The sequence below is a fragment of the Panthera leo genome, chromosome A1 (assembly GCF_018350215.1).
Source record: "Panthera leo isolate Ple1 chromosome A1, P.leo_Ple1_pat1.1, whole genome shotgun sequence".
NCBI classification, from domain to species: Eukaryota; Metazoa; Chordata; class Mammalia; order Carnivora; family Felidae; genus Panthera; species Panthera leo.
Genome location: NC_056679.1, coordinates 187,416,835 through 187,438,524, shown reverse-complemented (window position 1 = coordinate 187,438,524; position 21,690 = coordinate 187,416,835). Strand labels below are relative to the sequence as shown.

The window sequence follows — 21,690 nt, the reverse complement described above, 5'->3', positions numbered from 1 at the left end:
CTAAGGTTCTGGGAAGCCTGAACACCCAGTTTGTGACTTGGGTTGGGCTGGTGGAGCTGATTTTGAAACAGCCTGAAAGGAGGCTGGGGTGGGATGTGATGCTTTGGCATGGGAGCCTTTAGAGAGCTGAAGATCATTCCTGGGGAAAATGACCCAGTGGGGTCAGTGGGCATCTGTACGGGTTCAGGATCAACCAACTTTGTGTGTTGACCTGGGCATGCAGCATTGCCTGGCAGGTTTACATAATCTCCATTCTTCCTTTGTGAGTCTGCTGTATTCCTACTGCTCTGCTCTTTAAACTTATCTGTTTCTGCTTCCACCCCTGTCTCTCAAGTGCTGAACCTCCCCCCTTGTAGAGCATGTGGGAGCCCACAGTCAGGAATGTCCTCTTCTTGCTGCCGTTTGTTCTACAAGCCACCTGCATCTTGCAACAGAGGTGTTCGCCCTGTCATCCCTTGACATCTGCCCTGGGTCACCTCCCCTCTTTGGTTATCTCCCCCCCCCCCCCCCCCCCCACTTCTCGCATGTGTTCGCTTTTTGGTGGGGCCTCCAGACTCTATAGTCTTCCTTCTGTACCGAAAGACCCTTCTTCGTTGCCACATCTTTCTTCAATGTCTGACCCTAAGGGCTCAATCTTGGCCTCTCTTCTTCACAAACTCTGTGTGATCTTCTGTATTCCCGTGGTTTGAAATCCCACCTCTGTGCTGCATTGGTATCTCTAACCCAGGTCTCTCCCCTGAACTCTCTCTAGTTGCTTACTAGATCTCAAATCTGATATGTCTAAACTGGAGCTCTAGTTTTCTCCCTCTGTGATCTGTCCCTTGCTGGCCTTCTTTACCTCAATAAATGGCGTGTTTACTCCTGTTACAAACCCGGGAGCTGTCTTTGTTACTTCCTTCTCTTCCCACATCCATCCCCACAGCCAGCCTGAGGTTTCTGCTTCTAGTTTACATTCCTAGTTCATTTCTTTCCACCCCTTAAATGCAAACTATGATTTCTTTTTTTTTTCAATATGTGAAATTTATTGTCAAATTGGTTTCCATACAACACCCAGTGCTCATCCCAAAAGGTGCCCTCCTCAATACCCATCACCCACCCTCCTCTCCCTCCCACCCCCCATCAACCCAAACTATGATTTCTTGTGATGACCACAGCCCTCTAACTGGCCATTCTGCTTCTGCTCACGCCCCTTCTTACCTGTTCTCCACCATTGCCAGAGTGATGTTTTAAATGCAACTATAATCGTCCCTCACTTAAAGCCTTTTAGTAGGTTCTCACTGTACATTGGGGGACATGTGAACTCGCCTCCTTGGCCTGTGAGGCTTTGCATGATCTGGGCCCCTCCCGGTGCTTGTTCCCTGTTCAGGCTCCCTCCCCTGCCCTTCAGCTCTTCAGGAACCATTCCTGCCCCTGGCATGGCCCCTGCAGGTAGCATGAGTCCTTGTTGCCTCCTGAATTGCATCTGCTCTGCCCATTGCTGATCCCACCTGGGGCACAGTTGGTGCTCTGGTGTTGAGGAACTGCTTGCTGTGTCCCATGGTCCTCCTGACTTCCTCACCCCGACTGATCACCTGAGCAGTCACCCAGTCCTGCCACTTCCATGGCCTAAATATTCCAGAAAGGCTCAGGTCTTTCCAATGCTGGTGTTCTTCCTTTTCAGGCCACCGTTTCTCCCCTGGGATGTTCTAACAGCTTTTTATACCCATTTTAATATGATTTCCCCAAAGCCATTCTCCAGGCGCTAGCCAGGGTGAGTTTTCCCATTCAGCAAATGTGATGGTATCGTTTCCTTTTAATTTCAGATGTAGTTTTCAACTCTAGAAGCTTGATTTTGTGTGTGTGTGTGTGTTTTTAAATCTTCCATGTTTCTGCCTAATTTGTTGGACATATGGAATACAGTTATCTCTGTTTTAATGTCCTTGTCTGCTCAATCTCACATCTGTGTCAGTTTGGGTCCGTTTCAGTTTCAGTTGTTTTGGTCCCTGCCCTGCACCCCCACCCCATTACAGGTTGTGTTTTCCTATGGCTTACTATGCCTGGCAATTTTTGAAAAATATTTTTAGTTGCTACTATGAATGGATTTTTAATTATTTGTTATAAAAAAATTTTTTTAACGTTTATTTATGATTGAGAGACAGAGACAGACCGTGAGCAGGGGAGGGGCAGAGAGAGAGGGAGACACAGAATCTGAAGCAGGCTCCAGGCTCTGAGCTGTCAGCACAGAGCCTGACGTGGGGCTTGAACTCATGAACCGTGACATCATGACCTAATCTCAGACGCTTAACCGACTGAGCCACCCAGGTGCCCCATGAATGGGTTTTTTAAATTTAATTTTTGTTTATTTATTTTTTTAATGTTTATTTTTCAGAGAGAGAGAGCACATGTGTGCAAGCAAGCAGGGGAGGGGCAGAGAGGGAGACAGAGGATCCAAAGCAGGCTCTGCACTGACAGCAGACAACTTGATGTGGGGCTCAAACTCATGAACCATGAGATCATGACCTGAGCTGAAGTCCAACATTTCACTGACTTGAGCCTCCCAGGCACCCCTATGCTTGGAAATTTTTCTTGGATGCCAGACATGAATTTTACCTTTGTGTGTGTGTGTGTGTGTGTGTGTGTGTGTGTGTGTGCGTGCGCGCGCGCGCGCTGGGTATTTTTATTTTTGTGTAAACTTATTTTATTTTTATTTTATTTTATTTTATTTTATTTTATTTTGTTTTATTTTTTAAAATGTTTTTAACATTTATTTATTATTGAGAGACAGAGTGTGAACAGGGGAGGGGCAGAGAGAGAGGGAGACACAGAATCGGAAGCAGGCTCCAGGCTCTGAGCTGTCAGCACAGAGCCCGACGCGGGGCTCGAACTCAGAGACAGTGAGATCATGACCTGAGCCAAAGTCAGACGCTCAACCGACTGAACCACCCAGGCGCCCCTCTTTTTTTTTTTTAAACATTTTGTTTACTATTTAAATTTTTTTTTATTTTTTTATTTTAGAGAACATGTGCAAATGGTGGAAAGGAGCAGAGGGAGAGAGAGAGAGTCTTAAGCAGGCTTAACTTGCTTTTAAGTTTGTTAGGCAACACTAGGGCTAATTTCCCCCTACTACTGAGATAATACTTTTTTTTTTAAAAAAAGCAAACAAACATATATTCTTCCATTTATCTTTACAATTGTCAAATGAATCCCTATCTTTTTTTCTTTTTTTTTAAGTGTTTATTTTCGAGAGAGACAGAGAGAGACAGAGACAGAGCACAAGCTGGGGAGAGGCAGAGAGAGGAGATATAGAATCCGAAGCAGGCTACAGGCTCTATGCTGTCAGCATAGAGCTTGATGCAGGGCTCAAACCCACGAATCATGAGATCATGACCTGGGCCAAAGTCAGATGCTTAACTGACTGAGCCACCCAGGCGCACCAAATGAATCCCTATCTTAGAGACGAGGAAACTGAGGCTCTCAAAATTTAAGTGACACAGCTGATAGGTTGTTGGAGTCTGGAATCAAACTCATGTCTGTCTAGCCCCAATATCCATGCTTTTTCCTCCCCCCCAGCTTTGAGATACAATTGACATACACCCTTGTATAAGGTGCTGATTTGATACATGTATATATGTAGCTAACACTTTCATTATATCATATGATTACCATTTTTTGTGGTAAGATCTAAGCAACTTACAATTATATAATACAATATTATTAACCATAATCACCATGCTATACATTAGATCCCCAGAACTTATTCATCTTCTAATTGGAAGTTTGTCCCCTTTGACCAGCAGTTCCCTGTTTCCTTCATCCCACAGTCCCTCACAACCACCACTCTATTCTCTGTTTCTATGAATTTGGGTTTTTTTAGATTCCATATGTAATGGAGATTATATTTGTTTTTCTCTGTCTGATTTGTTTCACTTAGCCTAATGCCCTCAAGCTTTGTCTGTGTTGATGCACATGGTAGGATTTCCTTCTTTCTCATGCCTTCATAGTGTTACATTGTGTGTGTGTGTGTGTGTGTGTGTGTATAGGTATATGTATACATATATGTATATATACGTGTGTGTGTGCATATATATATGCACACACACATACTGTACCATATTTTCTTTGTCCACTTGTCTGTAGATGAGCACCTAAATTGTTTCCACATCTTGGCTGTTGTGAATAGTGTTGCAATAAACACAGGAGTGCAGGTATCTCTTCCAGATGCTGTGTTCATGTTCCTTGGGTGTTATATACTCAAAAGTGGGATTGCTAGATCATATGGTAGTTCTATTTTAAATGTTTTGAGGAATGAGGTAAGACTCTTAAAACTCTGTCCACAGTTCCTGGATTGTGAGATTTTCCAGCCTGGCTGTTGGGAACGGACATGCTTCCCAGCTCTGTGTGAGCTCTGGTGCTTTTCCTTTTCCCTCTAACCCTTGGGAGGTTTTCTCACGAACAAGCACAGAAGTCCTAGAGGGAACTCAGTTCCAGGGTTATCTCTGAGCAGTGCTCTCCTCTCTAGTGCTCTGGCCCGCTGACTAGCTGCCGTGGTCTTCCCTCACTTGCTGTGTCTCCAGCTCAAGGGGTTGGCTTGGCTCTTTTTCTTCCCCACTCTGGCCTAGAAACTCTCAAACCAGTGACCTGGGCAATCAGGGGTGGGGCTCACTTCATTTATTTCCCATTCCTCAGGGACTGCTGTCCTTTGTTGCCTGATATGTATTCTCTTGGAAACCATCTCCCATGTATTGTTTTCAGTGGCTGGCAGGAAGGTAAATTGGTTCTTGTTACTCCATTTTGGTTGGAATTGAAAATTCCCTGCAGGCATCATTTACGTTTTGTTTTTAGTTGAGGTAAAATTCATGTGACACAATTCACCATTTAAAAATTTCAACCATTTTGAAGTGTACAATTCAGTGGCTTCTAATACATTTGCAGTGTTATACAACCATGGCCACTACCTATTTTCAGAACATTTCCATCCTTCCCCAAAAGAAGCCTGTACTCAATGGGGCGCCTGGGTGGCTCAGTCGGTTAAGCGTCCGACTTTGGCTCAGGTCACGATCTCGCGGTCCATGAGTTCAAGCCCCGCATTGGGCTCTGTGCTGACAGCTCAGAGCTTGGACCCTGCTTCAGATTCTGTGTCTCCCTCTCTCTGCCTCCACCCCCACTCATGCTCTGTCTCTCTCTCTCTCAAAAATAAATAAACTTTGAAAAAAAAAAAAAAAAGCCTGTACCCATTAAGCAGTCATTCCTCATTGCATTCTTAAATGATGCCCAACTGCCCTCCAGATAAAGCCCGCATGACTCCCAAGGCTGCATGGTGGTTCTGAGGGAGACAAGTATGAGTCTTCTTCTGATTTGCTGGCTCACACTTGCCCATCTTTTTGCTCACTACTGAGCTACTTTTCTGACGGGAAGCCTTTCCTGACACCCCCAGATTAGGCTAGGTTCCCTCTTGTTTGCTCAGTTAAGCTGCAGACACATAAACTGCTCCTCATACTTCACATGCTAGGCTGTGTCTGTCCATTTGTCTGGCTTGCCTTCTACACTGGGAGCTGGCTCGGGTTTGCCCTGTTTGCTCTTACATTCTTGTGCCTGGCGTATGCTGGGTGCTCAGGTATTTGCTGAAATTAATGAATATGTCATCCGTACCTGGAGGCCCAGGTTCTAGAAGCCCAATGATGACACTATGCCCACTGTTAGCATCTTGCAGAGTCAGGACCAGGGAGTTTGCCTTTATTCCAGGTTTCCCCAGAGAGAGTGGGGGTGGGGGTGGGAGCAGAGCACAAGCCCAGGGGACCAGCTTCCCGCCCCCTGACCTGATAGGCAGCTCCAGTCCTATTTGTGTTCTTCTGAAGGTCTGTATAGACAGGGTGGGCGTGAGAACTGGTTTTCCTTTTTTACTGCTACTGACCGTATTTTGTTGGTTTCTCCTCCCTGCTGGGTGGTGGGTGATGCTTAACAGCATCTTACTGGATTCCATAGCTTTCTTCTTGTTAAAATTAAGTTACTTCTTGTTAAAATTAATTTTTGACTTTGAATGTAAGCCTCAGTCCTGATCATTTTGAAACTTCAGTCTTGGGGCGTCTGATTGGCTTAGTCAGTTAAGTGTCCAACTCTTGATTTCAGCCCAGGTTGTGATCTCACGGTTTGTGAGTTTGAGCCCTGCATTGGGCTGTGCGCTGACTGCACGGAGCCTGCTAGGGATTCTCTGTACCCCCTTCTCTCTGCTCCAGCCCCGCTCACTATCTCTCTCTCAAAAAATAAATAAACATTAAAACAAAACAAAATAAAACTTCAGTCTCAAACTCACTGCAGGCTCTTCTCTCCTCCTGCATGGGCTAGAGCTGGGACTGAAACATGGGTGGTGAACACTCCTCCCCTCTTCCCTGTACATGTTGGGCACATATGGGCCTCCTGCAGCCCAGTGCCGGGGAGGCCCTCTGGGGGGAGAAGAGATTCTGTTCATGCGACAGGTTGCATGTTGGTTATGGTCAATGTCCTGGCTTCGGTCTAGGCGTGGAGCTCTGTGCAATGTTGGTGGCATCCACTCTGTGTACAGGCGTGTGTGACCACATGTTTCCATATGGCGGGGGAGCTTCCGGCCCTCTGAGAAGATTGGCAGCCCTGCCTCTTCCAGCGTGGGGCCTCCTATTGCTTTGTCCAGGGCTCCCTCCCTTAATAACCACCAGAGTTCTTTCCATACCCTTTGAGGGCCACAGAGGACAGGATGGGGTGGTTTCCTGGACATACTACATCTGAGGATCTTCAGGCCCTACAGTCCTGGGCTATTCTAGCAGGTGAGAAATCTCTGTACCAGGAGCAGGCAACAGTGTTTAAGATCAAGTCCCCACATGCCAGTGATCCCCCCTTTCCATTTTTTTTTTTTTTTGTAAGAGCGCTGAAAAGGAACCAGATTCTCAGGCTCCCAGAATGCACCCCTAAGAGCCCTGCTTGGCTCTGTGGATGGCACCAGGTTGGCCTACAATAGGCACACATCTGGGGGACAAAATGCCATTCTCCCTGTCTTGGAGGTCCCAGTCCTCAGGTGTGGTTCATTTGGAGCTACTCTTGGCTGTAGGAGGGGGAGGAACCCCTCTCTCCCATGGTGGACATGGCTTTTCCCTGCACACAGAAAGCTGACCACCTCCTCTCTTAGGCCTCATTTGTCTCCTGATGGCTGGTTCTGCATCTCTCAGCAAGCACAGAACTACCTTTAGGACATGCTGTACCTGGTGACTTTTGGAGACCTTAGCCACAAGCGGTCAAGCAACAGATCTTCCATTCCCCTGCTCCAGACAGAATAAGCATTGGCCAAGGGGATGTTTATCTTCACAGTCTTCAAGTCCACAGCCTTGCCTGGGACAGACAGTTCATGGGATTGAATTACAACAGGAAGTATGGCAGCAAAGTGGCTGCTTGTTTCCCTGTATGCGCAGGCTCCCAGGAGGATCTGTGACTACACTCCTTATGAAGAGGCCTCTTTTCCTGTAAGAAGAGGCCAGATTGACGAGCCACTTCTCTGAGCACACAGTGGAACAGACTGCAGGTCCAGCCTTCCTCTGGTGCCTGAGGAGTGGGAGGGGTTTCCATGGTGATGGCACGTGTTATCCCTCCCCTCCATCTTGCAGGGCCACTGCGGAGGTGGGAGCTTCCTGCCATTGGTATGCAGTTCAGAGCCCAGGGCACAGCTGGCCTTTGGTTTCCTGCACACTTGCACTGACACTGGAAGGGACAGCCTATCGGAGGCTCTATGGGAGACCAACCTGGAGGTATCCAGCAGAGATTGTGCTTAAGAGGCAGCTTCAGGGCGCCTGGGTGGCTCAGTTGGTTAAGCGGCTGACTTCGGCTCAGGTCATGATCTCATGGTCTGTGAGTTTGAGCCCCACGTCGGGCTCTGTGCTGACAGCTCAGAGCCTGGAGCCTTTTTCGGATTCTGTGTCTCCCTCTCTCTCTGACCCTCCCCCGTTCATGCTCTCTCTGTCTCAAAAATAAATAAATGTTAAAAAAAAAAAAAATTAAAAAAAAAAAAAGAGGCAGCTTCATCTTCCTAGAAAGATCAAAAGCTAGTTGAGCACAGTGTTTCGCATTCCTAGGTTGAAAACTGGGCATGTAACTAGTAAAACAAATCGTCCTTCAGTCCGGCATTGTAGGTGGAAGCAGAGGGCTGAAGATGGTGTGGAGAGATGCTGAAGGGGACAGTTGGGTAAAGAGGGAGAGTGGGTACTTTGTTTAAAATTTTGTGTATAAGATGACTTAATAAGCTCTTATTTTTGTTGTTTCAAATCTGCACAGCCCAATTCCCTTCATTTGTGCAGAAAATATTGAGCGGTCACTATGTGCCAGGCATGTTCTAGGTACCAAGGATATAGCACTGAACGAAACAGATAAAAATCTCTGCCCTCATCCTAGCTGGAAGAAACCAACTATCTGCAAAATAATAGTAAGCTATACCATATGCGGGAAAGTGATAGGTGCCATGGAAAAGATAAAGTAGGGAAGAGGGAATGTCCTGTGGGTGAGTGGATGGATGGATGGGCTGAAGTTTTAAATAGGTTATGGAGGTCCTCAATGAGAAGTAACTTTTGAAAAAGATTTGAAGGAGGTGAGAAAGGAGGGCAAAGAACATCCAGGGCTAGGACTCTCCAGGTGGAGGAGAGAGTTAGTGCAAAGGCCCTGAGGTAGGAATGGATTTGGCATGTTTGAGGAACTGCAGAATGGTCAGTGGGGCTGGAGCATGGTGAGTAGTAGAGAGAGGGTTAGGAGACAATGCCAGAGAGGTAGGCAGGCACCAAATCACGTAGGACATTACAGACCATAAAAATGAGTTTGGATTTTAAGTGCAGATCCCTGGGGGACCAAAAGGTTGTTGAGAATAGGGTAGTATTGAGCTGGGGACATGGAGACTGGGTTGCTTGCAGGTCAGGTTACGGAGAATTTGAAGTTACTGGTAGTGATAATGTCTTAACAGATGACCACAGGAATGAGTGACAGGCAGATGGGGGACAAGCTCACGGGAGAATGGTCCAGTAATTTTGAGAGCAGGGTCCTGGAAGGAATAAACAGAGTGGTATTAGAATGGCACTGAGCTGGGAGCCAAAATCTCCAAGAGTGGAAGGAAGTGACCCCAGTCTTTGCAACAAGACAGACAAATGGATTATGTAGTCTGGATGTGAGATTCCGAGCTGGGTTTTAGGACAGAGAAATGGAGTGTAGTCTGGAAGCAGCAGTGAGGATCACTGGAGGCAGTGGAGGTGGAGGGGGCACCCTCTGCCCTGATGCTGACGGGGGGCTGGGGGAGGGTTGGCAACTGGGAGCCAAGATTCCCTCTAGGTGTGAAGTATGGTTGTCTTCTGCTGCTAAGAACTATTTCTCTTAGTGAAACCTGACTGGAAGTATCACTTCTCAATACTAGGTTTCTTAGTCTGGATGAAATTGAGTGAGGATATTTCAGAAGTTCTTTTCCCTAGACATGGAATAATAGGAATTAAAAGTTTATACTTGGTCTTTAGAGGCATCTAGGGTTAAAACAAAGCCCATCTTTACTGTTTGTAGGATGCTGTGTCAAGGTTCATCATCCCCCCGATGGTCTGCATCCAGAGCATAGAGGAAGAAAAAGTTGACTTAGAATGCATGCACTTACCAGGAAAAGGACAAGAATGGAGGAAAAAAAAGGAAAAAGGAAGAAAAAACATGTGAGAAGTCAATAGGAGTGTTTCAGGTGGAATGAACTCCCTGCAGAAGTGACTCTCAGGAAGGCAGGGCCCTTTGTTCATTTGCCCTATAGATGGCAGTGGTTCTGCAAGAGCGTCTGGAGATCCCAGGGGTCCCCGGAGCCCTTTCAGGGGTGCATGAGAGGTCAAGAGTATTTCAGTAATAATACTAAGATGTTATTGCCCTTTGTATTCTCTTCTCTCACAAGTGGACAGTGGAGTTTTGCAGAAGCTAATTGAAGTGCGATATCCCAGCAGACTGAAAACAGAAGCAGATAGAGAAACTAGCTGTCCTTTTAGGGCTAGATAGTAAAGAAATCCATAAGAATGTAAAACAATGTCAGTCTTCTCACTAAATGGTTTTTTTTAAATCTTGGAAAATAGAGTTATTTTTCACAAAAATATATTAACATTAGGAGGGCTATTGCAGTGTTTAAGTCAATTAGTAAATATTTTTGAAATTCCCAAGGCAATAAATATTGATAGGCATAGTCCTTATAAACAAAAGCTCCTTGCGGTCCTTATTACTTTTTAAGCATACAGGAATCCTGAGACCAAACAGTTTGAAAACTAGTGGTTTAGTAGATAAGAGACCAGGCTCTGGAGTTAGTGTGGTTGGGTGTGAGCCTAGGTTTTGTGATCTTAGGCAAGTTACAGAGTTGGTTTTCTTATCTGTAAAGTAGGATGTCTCATACAGTTATTATGAACAACAGATAATCTATTAACACTTTGCACAGTGTTGGGCACAGAATGATTATTTCATAAGTGTTTACTATTTCATTATATAACTGATCAACTATCTATTTTATGCATAACTGTGTTAAGTCCTGTGAAGGATGTAAAATGCCTAAGTTTTGGCTCTGACTCTAGAGCGGTTGCCCCCCAATAGGGGAGAGATTTCCAGATTTGTGGTTGGCATCTTTGGTTTAAATTTCCAGCTCTACCCTTGACTAATGACCTGACCTTGAGCGAACCACTTCGTGTGGGGTAAAGTCAGATAATAAAGTCATCCACAATGGTCCACTGAGGAGAGAGTAAGTTCCCACTTGTATCTTTCAGGCATTACTGCGTGGCTCAGTTTAACACTTGTCTTTCTCCTTAATAATTATGCTAAATCTTTCTGTTTTCCATTTCCAGAATGCACTTTTCCTCCTATGCCACTAGAGGGCACCCCATGCCTTCTTATTTATTCATTTGCTGCTTTCTCTAATTTGAAAATCTTTTAGCTGAATTGGATGGCAAGAGCAGATACTGTGTCAGCTTGGTGAATGTGTAAGTTCTATCTGCAAATCCTGACACTGTTTTTATCAGTCAGTACACATTTACTGACACCTCTTGAAATAAAACTGGGGAAAGGGGTTGGTGGAAGGGATGCTGTCAGTTATCCCCACCATCCCCTGACATCACCGAGCATCTACTCCCTGCCAGGGCCATGCTAAGTGCTTCATGTGAATCGTCTAGTGGAATCTCAGAGCAGCACCAAGGGGTACTTTTAATAGCTGGGGAACCAGGCTCTGATTGGTTAGGTAACTTGTACAAAGTCCATTGTGGTGGATCTAGTTCAAGTCCTGGTACTCTGGAAAAGGGAGTGTTTACAGTGATCCTGGATGAAGAGGCTCCAGAGGTGGGATTGATTAATTCTATGGAGAAGTGTGTGCTGATTGCAGAGGAGGGTGAGAGCTGTGAGTTGGAGGGAGGGAGGCCTGGGCCTCGTGGGAGGCAGGATTTGGACAGAAGACCAGAGAGCATTTGGTTAGGCAAGGGAATAACACTTGGTACAATGAAATCTGCCTTAGGGGCTCCTCAGCCTTGGCTGTAAGTAAGCCCTCAAAGTAGGGAGCAAGTCTTAGTTTTCTAGGACAGTAGTTCTCAGTCGTAGCAGACATAAAACCCCTTTTACTGTCCTGAAGTGAAATTCAAAGACAGTTACAGATCTATGTTTACATGTGTGCTTACGTATAATACACAGGAAAGGACCGCATAACAATTCAGTGTCAGGCCTGCCTATGAGCATGCACTCTAAAGCTGGCGACCCAGCTTTCCAATCTGTCCACCAGGGGGCGGCACACCTCTTTCGTTGCTGTAAACAGCTCCGTCCCTGTCCTCGAGACTCCTCCCAAGGTGGCCTAATAGTTTCCCTGAGGGCCCGTGAGTAATGAGGGCGGGGTTATAAAGACAGAAGTCAGAGTGTGGAGCTGAAGCCCAACGTAGCGTGATTTCTGGTCCCGTGAACACACCATGATTAGAGTCCTCCTCTGCTTTAAAATTGTAGTTATTGTCATTTGCTTAAAAAGTGATGATGAAGTAACGTGCACTTTCATTGAAATTTTCGAGGTTACTTTGCATCATAGCAAGCAGCCAATATTCGTTTAATGTTTTCCTTAAATTGACTTAATTTTTCTTTAACCTAGATTCATATATTTAAATGGAAACTTTAAATTAAGGTATAAATGGAAAACTTGTATCACCTAGCATAATTATAGGGTAACCTATAAAAAACCAAATACAACAATGTTGCCACATTCTTGCTGATTCTTATACTGTTTCTCACCAAAGGCCCTTCTCTCTGTAAAAAGGGAGTTTAACAAGTGTTGAAGAACTGTTGCAGACATATTCACACACTGAATGAACAGAGTCTCCTTAATCAGGACTAACAGAGGAGTCTAGGGATAGTTTTCTCATTAAGAGAACCCACTGCATTCATTCATTCATTCATTCATTCATTCATCATTTACTTTGATGGAGAGAGGGCAGTGCAGAGCCAGAGGTGGGGCTCTAACTCATGAACCATGAGATCATGACCTGAGCCAAAGTCAGACATTGAACTGACTGAGCCACCCAGCTGCCCTGAGAATCCACATTAGTTAAAGCTTTGTCTGTGTGCCCCTAAAATCACCCCCCCCGCCCAATACAACAGTGGACAAAATGTCTCCCACTCTGGGGCCCTGGTTTGGCAGGTCAAGGGACCACCTGCTAGTTGTGTGTCCCACACATGTCATTTAATCCCTCTGATTCTTTATGTCCTCACCTGTAATATAAGAAGATTAGAAGAAACCTCTGAAGTTCTTCAGGACCAATAGTTGAAGACTCTCTGAAGCCCTATTTTCACTGGAAGACCTAGGACTTAAGGAAGGCATCCTTCCATTTTGTGTTTAGAACTTTTGATGAAGGGCCCTGGAGAAAGTCAAGGATTCTCACAAACGCCAACCAGCACCCCCTCTCCTGAGAGGCAATTTAGCCTAACATAGCAGAGCAGCTAAGAGCTGAGACTCTGGAGTCCACAAGACCCGGATATAAATCCTTGTTTTGCCTCTTCCTGGTTTTGTGACTTTAACCGAGTTACCTCTTTGGCTTTACTTCTGTATCTATAAAATAGGGATAGTAATAGTATTTATCCTTAGTGTGAAGATGAAATTATAATATGTATGTCAGGTACTTAGTACAGTATCTGGCCCATATGTTAGCAGTTATTCCTGTTTGTTGGGGTAATTCCTAAGATTTCGTGAAAAAGGAATCGGTAAACTCTAGAAACAAGCCATTGGGGTTTGCTGTTTGGGAGCCCTGTTCCCAATATTTTTAAGCTGATAAATGAATATCATAGGCACCCAAGAAAGGAAGGCCTTGTCTGAGAAAGGTGAATGTGAATGTACGAGGTTGTTCCACCCACACGTGGCCTTGATGGTAATATGGGGGCCAAGTATATCTGTGTGGGTTTAAGATTTAAAAAAAAAATTAAAAACATTATTTTTCCTTGCTTTAAAGCACTAGCTGGGTGACTTGTGACTTTCCAGCTGACAGGTTTCCTGTGTCTCTGGCCCCTCGGTGTGGGTACATGCAAGTGTGTGAACAGGATAGTGGGGGGAACAGTAGTGGGGCACGATTTATCCCTGGTGGCCCTTGATGTGCCCTACCACCAAGGCAGGCCTGTTCTAGGCCAGGTTGGGGTGGGCAAGGTGACTGGGGCACAGGGAGCCTGGTGTCTGGAACACCAGCACTGCTCATGCTTCCTGCCACTTCTGGTACATTCCAGACCAGGTGGAATTCTCTTACTGAAGACACCTCATTGGCATGACCACGTGAATGCTACCTAAATGCTACCTAAAGAGAGACTTCTGTTATTTAAGCTGTGGACCTGGATTTTCATTCTGACTTGACCACTAATGAGTTCTGTGACCTTTCTGAACGTTTCTGTTTCTTCCTTTTTTTATTTGTAAAATGAAAGATCAGGTCATACCAGTGGTTTTAGAGTTATAATTTATGTGTGTGTATGGTAGGTAGGTCACGGAACACTTAGACAAGCTGATAATTAGACTTTCTCTACAAAAGAATGTATGTCTCCACACATTTTATATAAAATGCAGGATGTTTTAAGACTCCCCTGGAAACCCACCCTTGGATTCCAGCTTGCAAACCATTTTGTGCTTCATTCATCTTACAAGCTTCTGTGAAGCCCATGCCTTCCAAGTTGATTTCCCTACTGAGCCCAAACCAAATGGAGAATCTGTCCATTTGTAAACAAGTGCTTAGCACATTCTCCCCTCCAGTCCAGCCAGCCACAGCTGCAGGGCTGTGGAGAGATGTGCCACCAGGGCCTTTGCACATGCTATGCAGGTTATCTCCTGCACAAGGTGTCCCCAGCTGATGGCCAAGCCTTTTCCTAATTCACACAAAAGCGGGACATGGGCCAGCAGCAGATTATGCAATGTGTAATTGTGCACCAAAATATAAGATGCAGCAGAGACTTTCCACCTGAGGGCTTGCTCTCCCTTTGTGGGATCAGTAGACAGTATTAATTAGCGGCTGGAGAGAAGGCTAGCCCAATATACACTTAAAGAAAACTCAGGCAAGACTGAGCTCCTTGAATTACGACTCTTGTGGAAAGTAACTGGATTCATTGGAATTCTCAGTTGCAGGTAATGGAAACCAATTCGCTGACTTGAGCAGAAAAGGAATTTATTGAAAGCATGTCAGGTGGGTCACAGAAATGTCAGCAAAGCTACAGCCCAGGCACAAGATAAAGGGCAGTGACAAGGGAGGTCAGGTGTCCGTCACAACAGCAGTCTGTGTGATGACACAGCCCCAGTCTGGCATAGATACCAGGCTTATGCTGCTGCCACAGGGATGATGGAGTGAAAGATGTCACCACTCCAGCTAAAATGGATTCTCTAGGGCCTTGTTTCACTGCATATGCACATATAATTGGTGAACCTGGGTCACGTGTTTAACCCTCCCAGCTGCAAGGTACACTGGAAAAGTGAATGACTGATATTTCCCAGTCTGTAGAGGGTGTGCTCTCTGCCTCCCACCAAGACCCTGAAGGGGGAGAGGTCCCCTCCAAGTAATTGAAGGCAGCTCTCTGAAATCAACAGACATTCTGCAGAAACAGAAACCAGCCAGAGCTAGCTTCAGTAAAAAGGACTCTTAGAGGCTACAGTGTGTTTCATGGTACCAAGGGCAGGAGGCAAGCCGGACCTCTGGAATGGCCTGGAACCAGGTACTTGAAAATCAGCCGAACTCTTTCCCCAGATCTCATCTCTGCATCTCTGTGCTGCTCCTTTATTTTCTCTCTCTGCATTTCGACATTTTTCAGTTTAGGAGGCAAAATCTTGTGGTAAAAAAATGGGGTCTTTGGAGCTCTCAGGGTCCCTCCCAGGAAGGAGAGCTAGGCACAAGAGGTGGGTCCCAATCCCCTCATACCTTCATTCTGGCCACTCAGGATGGGTCTCTGTTGTTCTACATGGTTTTCACCCACTGTGGAGATCGCTTTAGGGAGCCTGAGCATCCCTCCTTATGTCTCTCTGAGGCTGCAGTTAGAGGACTTCCTCATACTACTGGTGGAGGGTCTGGGGTCTCAGAAGTTCAGTGACTTCAGATTCTGACTGTCCCATGAATGAGTTGGTACATGTACAGTGCTTAGGAGAGGCCTCAGGGTTTGGAAGCCTTTCAACAGATATTGGTTATGTCCCTGGGATCTCCTTTCTTCCAAAGTGTATTTCTTTCCTCTTTTTTTCTTTCTCTTTCTTGGCTCCCCCTGTCCCTTCTTCATTCATTTTTTTCCAGAAATATGTACTGAAGGCCTTCTGTGTGCCTGGTACCATTGTAGGTGCTGAGAACTCTCTGACCAAGGCTTTCATTTCGGTAGAAAGCAAGCGAACAAGATGCTTTCTGATGGTGGTAAGTGCTCTGAAGGAACTAAACGGAAGTGGCAGGGGCTGGTTATGGGGAGGGCTGCTTTGAAGTGGTGATTAGGGAAGATGCCTCTGGGGTGGTGGTTAGGAACTGAGATAGGAAGGACAAGAGGGAAGAGCATGGGGAACAACCCTGAGGTGAGAACAAGCTGGAAGGAAGGAAGGAAGAAAAGAAGGAAAGAAAGAAAGAAACAGCATGTGGTTGGAGCATGGCAGGGTAAGTGTGATGGGAGATAAAAGTGGAGGGAAGGCTGAGGCCACATCAGGAAAGGCTCTGTAACAACGTGCTTGATCTAAGTGCAAGGGGTGGGGAAGCCATGGGAGCCATTTAAGTAGGGCCCCATTGTGATCTGACTTACAGTAAGAGAACATTGTTTTTATCAGAGAACCACAAACTGAGGGACATTCTACAACCAAACAAAAGTAAACAACAAAGACAACCCAACTGGCCTGTAGTCTTCAAAAATGTCAAGGTCACAAAAGACAAAGAAGGACTGAGGAAGAGGTTGCACATTAAAGAACTGTGGCAATCGAGCACATTGTGTAGTCCTGGACCAGTATTTTTTTTTTTTTTTTTTTTAAATGAACTTCTTTGTTGGCTTATTAGCTATAACTGTATGTGTGTTTGTGTATGTGTTTTTCTTCTTTTTTAGTGTTTGCTTTAGAATTTATAGTATACACATTTAGCTCATTGCACTCCACTTTGTGGTATTATATCACTTGATACTTCATGTATGGTGTAAGAACCTTGGATAGTGTACTTGTGTTTCTTCCCCTTCCAGCCTTTTGTGCTATTACTGTCATACATTTGTACTTCTAATATGTTGTAAACCCCATATTACAATGTCATTATTTTTGTTTAAACAGTCACCTCTTAAAGAGATTTACATCAGAAAACATGCCCTCCCCTGGCTGACACCCCCCCCCCCCCCCCCCCCCAGTGTTATTCACTCCTTTGTGAGCTCCAGATGACCATCTGGGGTCTCTTCTCTTCTGCTGGCAGAACTTCTTCAACATAATTCTTGAAGTGTGGATCTGCTGGTAATGAATCCCTTCAGCTTTTGTATGTCTGAAAGCCTTTATTGTAGGATTCTAGGTTGACAGCTTTTTCTTCCTCTTTCTTTCAATACTTTAAAGATGAAATTCCACTGCTTCTCATCTTGCATGTTTTTCAATGAGGAGAAATCTGCTATTATTCTTATCCTTGCTCTGTGCCTAATGGCTTTTTCTTTCAATAGCTACTTCTCCCTGCCCCCAACCACCCCCGTGTCACTGATATTGAACAATTAGATTATGATGTTTTCTTCATATTTCTCCTGTTTGGGGTTTTCTAGCTTCTCATGTCTCCGGGTTTATCGTTTTTAACAAGTTTGGAAAGTTTTCATCCATTTTTTTCAAATAGTCTTTTCTTTCTGTGATTACCCCCCCCCCCCCACCTTCTTTGGAGCTCCAATTACATGTATTTTAGGTCTCTGAAGCTGTCTCATAGTCCACTGATGCTCTTTTCATTTTTCCCAGCTTTTTACTTTGTGTATTTCCATTTCATATGATTTCTATTACTGTGTCTTCTGTTTTACTAATATTTTTTCCAGAATTTTTAATCTCTCCCCCTTTTTTTGACACATGACTTTATATCTTTCCAAAATCATTAGTATTAACTCTTTGTTAGAACAAACCATATGGAAGTGCGGAGAATTCTTTTTATTTTTTTTTTTTATGTTTGTTTATTTTTGAAAGAGAGAGAGAGAACGAGTCAGGGAGGAGCAAAGAGAGAGGAAGATACAGGATCCCAAGCAGGCTCCAGGCTCAGAGCTGTCAGCACAGAGCCCGATACGGGGCTCAAACACACAAACCTCAAGATCATGACTGGAGCAAAAGTTGGACGCTTAAGTGACTGAGCCACCCAGGCGCCTAGAAGGGTGGAGAATTATAATGAAGATTTTTTAAAAGTGTCTTTTTGAAACTGCCAAAAATTATCATGATAAAAGTTGCCATATAAAATAATATTCGAGGGGCGCCTGGGTGGCTCAGTCAGTTAGGTGTCCAACTTTGGCTCAGGTCATGATCTCAGAGTTTGTTGTTTGAGCCCTGAATTGGGCTCTGTGCTGACAGCTCAGAGCCTGGAGCCTGCTTCGGATTCTGTGTCTCCCTCTCTCTCTCTGCCCTTCCCCAACTTGTGCGCGCATGTGCGCGCACGCTCTTTAAATAAATAAATAAATAAATAAATAAATAAATAATATTAGAAAATATAATTTTTATTTCTCTTTAACAACAAAGCAGAAACAATGTGCCCATAAGCATGATTTTGCCTAAACTATTCCTCAAAATTGGAATAAAAAATATCCTTCTTTTAAAGATTTCAGGAAGAAAAATAGTTCTAAGAGCCCTTTTGGATGATCATTATGTTTTAATTTTAGTACACAGTTTCTTAGATCTTTAACAGCTTCATCTGGTGTTAATTGAGGTCCATTTCTAAGAGCAATACCTGAACTGTTTTATCTAATAATTTGTATTAAAATATTTCATTACTGCTTTATTATTACATAACTAATCCTAAGAAGAAGCACTTTTATATAACAGGGAAATATCTCTGAATGCCAGTATTCCTTGATTCTAGTTTGGATCCTATTATTAAATAGTTATGAAACTTTGAGGGAATCCATTAGCCTCTTTTGACTTCTTTGCACTCATTTGTTTAAGACAATGAATTTTAAAAATATGTCTTGATTACTTTTTTTAGAAAGGGAAGGACTGTGGAGAAAGAATAGAGGAAAAAAGAAATATCTACAGACAAATATGATTATCCAGAAGAAGTATTCATTTTTTCTAATCTGCTCCTAATCCCATCCAGTATAATTTTCATATATAGTTTTCAAATCTAGAAGTTCGATTTGAGTCTTAAAAATACATTCTCTGACTCAACTTAACTCTGAATATATAGACCATAGTTATAGTAGCTGTCTTCATCTTTGTTAATTTTAATGTATTTGTCCATTCTGCACGAGTTTCAACTGATTGTTCTTTCTCCTCTGTATGAGTCTCATTTTCCTGCTTGTTTGCATGCCTGGTAATTTGTTATTGGATGCCAGACATTGTGAGTTTTAACTTTTTGGGTGCTGGATAGTTTTCTTTTCCTATAGGAAATGTCTTGAGCTTGGCTCTGGGATGCAGTTACTTGGAAATAGTTTAATCCTTTCAGAGCTTTTAAGAGTTGTTAGGACCAGGGCAGCATCTAGTCTAGTGCTAATTATAGGTCTCTACTAAGGTAAGACCCTTCTTTTTATTTTACCAATGCCCCATGAATTATGATGTTTCCCAGCCTGATTGGTGGGGCGGGCAGGCGCTAGTTATGCTGATGCCAAGTGAATGACAGCTATTGTTCAATTGAATCCTTTCTGGTAGTTCTTCCCCCAGCCTCCAATAGCTTTCTCACTTGCCTGCCATGATCAGTACTCTCCTGAACAGTCAAGCGGGATGCTGTGTAGAGCTCTGGGGCTCTCTCTGTGTACCTCTTTCTCTCTGGTCTCTCTTGTGACCTCTAGCCACTATGGACTTAAAGCACTCTCAGATCTGTTTTCTCAACTGGAGGTGAGAAGTTTGCTGGGTTGTTCCTTCCCATGTCATGGCCTGGAAAGTTTAGTAAGGGAGTGAGCTGGGGCAACTGTGGGACTTCCCTCAACTGTTTCCCATCTCTAAGGTATCACTGACTTTCATCACGTCATGCCCAGGGTCTTGAAAACCTTTGTTTCATATGTTTTGTTTGGTTTTTCAGTTGTTTCATGTGGGAGAGTAAATCTAGTTCCAGTTACTCCATTATGGCCAGAAGTAGATGTTCTTCTGTTGGTTTGGCATTATTTAAAATAAAAAGTTAAAAAAAAATGTAGTTGCTGTATGTGTGGAAAGAATAGAAGCAGGAGACATATGGTTGAGGGAGAAAGAATGGTCATTTGGAATTGGCTGGTGACAGTGAAATTGGAGAAAAGCAGTTGCCTTGGCAATTTGTTTCATAAATAGAATTTACATGACTGGGTGGTGGATTAGATGGGCAGGAATGGGTATGAGTTTCGGTGCGAGAGGAAACAAAAGAATTAGGATGGTCTTCTCATCTCTCCTTCTTGACCTGTTGCCTCCTGGGGTTTAAACCAACCTCTTGATTTAAGCCAGCAATATAGTATTTCAAGAATATAGTTCTGAGGTGTGCCTGGGTGGCTCAGTCAGTTAAGCATCTGACTCTTGATTTCAGCTCAGGTCATGATCTCATGGTTTGTGAGTTCGAGCCCCCTGTTGGGCTCTGCACTGACAGTGCAGAGCCTACTTGGGATTCTCTCTCTTTCCTTTCTCTCTTTCCTCCACCCCCCTCTCAAAATAAATAAGCTTAAAAAAAAAAAAAAAAAAGAAAGAAAGAAAATAGTTCCTAAAGCCAAATGGCATCATCCAGGTAGTATTTCCTCATTGGAAAGCTGGATGTTCACGAAGCCTTGATAAGCTTGTTGGCCACTTTGTACTTCATGCACTCAAATGCATAACATGGTCAATGAATACAGAATAAAATCATTGGTACTTGGGGAAAATATTTGTTCTAAAGTTGTATAGACTTCTCAAGTTTCTGCTTTTCAAAGGTTACAATTAGATTGGTTAAAACTTCTTCCCTATTACCTGCAGTTTCCAGAGCCAATATTCTGTTTTTTAAATGTATTTGTATTTTATTTTATTTTAATTTTAATTTTTTTATATATAACTTATTGTCAAACTGGTTTTCATACAACACCCAGTGCTCATCCCAACAGGTGCCCCCCTCAATGCCCATCACCCACTTTCCCCTCCCTCCCACCCCCCACCAACCAAGCCAATATTCTTTTTGCAAAAGGAAACATATGGCATCTGTTGAAAAAGGCTTTGCCCTGTGGGTCATTATTAAAGTTGTACTAGATGAGTCAATAACAGGTCTTTTCTTCTCATCACCTTTTATTTATTTTTCATTTTTTAAAGATTTTTTAAATTATTTTTAAGTAATCTCTACAGTTAATGTGGGGCTTGAACTTATAACCCCAAGATCAAGACTCACATGCTCCACCAGCTGAGCCAGCCAGGTGCCCCCTCATCACCTTTTTTTTAATCTTTGTATTTTTTTAAACTTAAAAAAGAAAAAAGAGGTTTATTTTGAGAGAGACAGAGACAGAACATGAGCGGGGGAGGGGCAGTGAGAGAGGGAGACACAGAATCCAAAGCAGGCTCCAGGCTCTGAGCTGTCAGCACATCTTTTAAAGGATAAATCTAGTTTGGTCAAAAAAGGTATCCTAAAGAGGACAATGGTACCCTGGTCCTTAGTCAATGATGTTGGACCAGACATTTGACCCCAAAGTAGCCAATTGATAGGTTTGTAGCAGTTTGTGATGGAGCCTGGTGTGAAAAGATGGGAAAGCCATTGGAGTTTCTCTTTACTGAGAGTTTTGATGTAAGAAATATATGAGAGGAACCCAGACTGGTCCTGATGTAGCAGATGTAAGTTACCCTTTTTAGTGCATACTGAGTCACTTGAGATAGCTTATTTGACATGCCTGTTCACAGAGCTCAGCCTTGGAGTTGCAGATTCCATGGCTCTGGGTTGGGACTTGGGAACTGTATGGTATTTTAAACCACCCCCTGGGAGATTCTGATGTGTTTGTCTGGTCCAGGACCACGTTTTTGTTCCTTTAAAAACTAACTTGTTCCCCATAGCTTTATTTCTTAACTTAAAAAAACATTTTCAAATTTAAAGAAAAGTTGCAAGAATAGTTGTAAGAAATTCTGTGTACCTTTCACCAGATTGACTG

General features: G+C 43.8%; 1 long non-coding RNA gene across 1 annotated transcript; it reads left to right on the top strand.

Annotated features, from left to right (window-relative positions):
* The first annotated feature begins 14,820 nt into the window (after positions 1–14,820).
* On the top strand, positions 14,821–16,371 carry LOC122201611. Its single transcript, XR_006194279.1, has 3 exons — positions 14,821–15,183; positions 15,793–15,863; positions 16,262–16,371. It is a non-coding gene; the product is annotated as an uncharacterized LOC122201611 (long non-coding RNA).
* The last annotated feature ends 5,319 nt before the right edge of the window (positions 16,372–21,690 follow it).